Source organism: Tamandua tetradactyla, chromosome 1 (assembly GCF_023851605.1).
Source record: "Tamandua tetradactyla isolate mTamTet1 chromosome 1, mTamTet1.pri, whole genome shotgun sequence".
In the NCBI taxonomy this organism is placed as follows: domain Eukaryota; kingdom Metazoa; phylum Chordata; class Mammalia; order Pilosa; family Myrmecophagidae; genus Tamandua; species Tamandua tetradactyla.
In genome coordinates this window covers 122,514,450-122,517,384 of record NC_135327.1, presented here as the reverse complement: position 1 = coordinate 122,517,384, position 2,935 = coordinate 122,514,450, and the positions used below count along the sequence as shown (strand labels likewise).

General features: G+C 37.2%; 1 pseudogene; it reads right to left on the bottom strand.

The window, feature by feature from the left end:
- Positions 1-455: 455 nt before the first annotated feature.
- Positions 456-2,091, bottom strand: LOC143686346 (neuroepithelial cell-transforming gene 1 protein pseudogene; annotated as a pseudogene).
- Positions 2,092-2,935: the final 844 nt, after the last annotated feature.

Genomic DNA, 2,935 nt, shown 5'->3' with positions numbered 1-2,935 from the left:
CAGATTTTTAGGTGCCAGTGTTAAAATTTCAAATGTTGCATATAAGATTTACCAAAGAATCGTGTAAAATGCCAGTATTTGCAAAATTCTAAGCTTTGGTAAATACCGTAAATATTACAATTGGTTGGTATTGGAAAGTCATGATGGATCAAAATTAAGAGCAAATCTTTTTCACAAATATTTCATTTGATTAAAAATTCCAGGCTTGCATGTTCTAAATGAACCCAGAAAATTATATCTTAAAGAAAGAAAAGGCTGTAATTTAACAGTAATCTGTATATCTTAAGCTGCCATTGAAAAAAAGAAACCAACCCACCAACAATCAAAAAACCTAGAAAATATTGACTAGTATAAAGTAACCCAACAATGTTGCCATGCTCATATTACAGAAAAAGTAAAACTGTACACATTTATAAATTAATAGTCTCTCCACTAGTTAATATACAGGGCTTTCTTTATACCAAAGTCTCTTTCCATTTACCACTTAACTGGGCTTTGTTCCTTGCTTTTCAGAACCCAGACTGTGTTTGATTTGCTTTTACACTCCTTGTGTCTTTTGTTTTGTGTGTGTCTCCAGTTCTGTGTGTACACTGGATCAGCATTCTGAAGCATTTTCATCAACTTCTACCTGAATAATACTAGAAACTATTGATGACGTTCTCTGGGCTTTGATGTTTGAAGCATTCTTTATGGAACTCTGGGAAATCCTTAAGCTCTGTGGGACTGGTGGCCTATTGGAAAACAACAGTAGTGGTTCAATTGCAATTAAACCACTGCTGCTTATGGAACACATTATTGGCTTGTAGAGTGTGAGACCAGCCTGGGGAAGAATCTTGGAAGCAAACTCTAAAGATATTTTTAGCTTTTATCTGAGTTAATGATAAAACTCCTTGAAACAATCTTCCCATTCTCACATCTCCATCCTTCAGGTCTTCTAAGACCAGCTCTTAGACTGGGATTGGTTGCCAGTAAACTTGGTAAGAGTGATGCTAATTCTGTGTAACAGACCAAGTCAAAACCAAGTTGTCTTGAAACAGGAAAATGTAAAGTTTATGTCCATGTTTATTCTTCAACTCCCCATGGCAAAGTAATGCTTTGCATACTTCAATTCTAGGATCCTTTTCATTCAGATACTCCAGTTTGTCAAGGTAATATTGGAATTTTTGATTCATCTTTCTTCAAGTTGATATCAGAGTGAACTCCTTGTTTTAGCAATACAGCTTCCTCCAAAAGCTGAACATCAGGGTGGCCTTCTGGAGTGTGTCTAATAATTTCTTTTAACAGTAAAGGGTATTGGACCAGGAAAACTTTGAGGAATATCTAGGAATCTTCAAATCTAGCTTCAAATGAAAGGAGACTAAAAGACATGGCTGGAGGAAGTCCTGGACTCTTGGATCTTGTTTCTTTTGGTCAAAAAGAGCTTTGGCTGCCAACTGGTTACAACAATAGCCTCTGTCAGCATTCAAGTCTGGCAACCAGTTTACATGTATGTGACTAATCTCCTCTACTGTTCCATCAGACTTGGTTGCTTCTTCTATTCTTGCCAACAAATCTTCATGTAGAGGCATGCAAGCATCCAAATCACCAAATATATGTGTGAACTCCCTTTCTAATGTAACAGACAGCTTTAATGTGGGGTCATGGTAGGCCATTCTTGCAAGCTTGAGACCCTCAATTAAATCCTTTCACCTTGGGATATTTAATATATTGTCTCCTGACATTTGATTTCTCTGGTCATTAAAGACTCCTTCATATTGACGTCTAACACCTCTGACCATAATACATGATTTCTTCTTTTGATAGGTGTTGATACTGTTGATCTGCTATATGACTTCTGGCAGAAGCCAGAGATCTGTTGTCACCATGGAGGGTGAATGACTATTGTTTGACCAAAACATCTTACTTCTCCATTTCTTACAGGAGAGATTAAATTTGTCAAGGATGGGACCCAACCTAGAGGTTGGACTCTTTTATTGCTTGGCTTCTCTTGTTCTCTGAAGGACTGATTGTTAACATCCTGGACTCCTACCTATTATAAAGAATACTCCTTTTAATAGGTAGGAGACCTCCAATCTCATCATATGTCACCATGCTTTACCAAGAATCACTTAAAATCTGTAAAATTAATTCATATCCAAGTCAGCCCTACAACCAGTCACCTCAAAATCACACAAGTTTTCCTTCGGAGTGCTCAGTCACCCTTGGCAGCCATTTGTCCATCTTTCTTGGTTGCAGAGGAGCTAATTGCTTCTGCCACACTCAATGTTATTAATGTAATGGCACTACTTACTTCAACCATTTTATTCTTTAGATTTATTTGTCAGGTCTATTTTTTCTCTTTATCCTTTTAGCTACTCTCACTAGTATTCAACTTTGCATTTCTGTATGCTTCTCCAGGCCTCAATCTCGTGTCTTTTCATTTCAGCCAGCAGAATCCCTTTAGTAGTTCTTGTAGGGCTGTTCTCTTGTTAACAAACACTCTCAGCTTCTGTTTTTCTGTGAATATTTTAAACTCTTCCCCATTTTCAAAGGACAACTTTGCTGGATAGAGAATTATTGGCTGATGATTTTTCTTTGTCAGTATCTTAAATATATCATGCCTCTGCCTTCTCCCTTTTATGGTGTCTGATGAGAAATCAGCACTTAGTCTGATTTTGCTTCTCTTGTGTGTGGTGAATCACTTTCTCTTGCTGCTTTCAGAATTTTCTCCTTTTTGGCATTTGACAGTCTGATTAGTGTGTGTCTTGGAGTAGGTCTGTTTGGATTTATTCTGTTTGGATTATGTTGGGGCTTCTTGGATTTGAATATTTATGTCTCTTAAAGCACCAGAAAATTTTTAGCCATTATTTCTTTGAGTATTTTTCCTGGCCCCCTTCCCTTCTCTTCTCCTTCTGGAACACACATGATACATATGTTTGTGTGCTTTGCGTTGCAA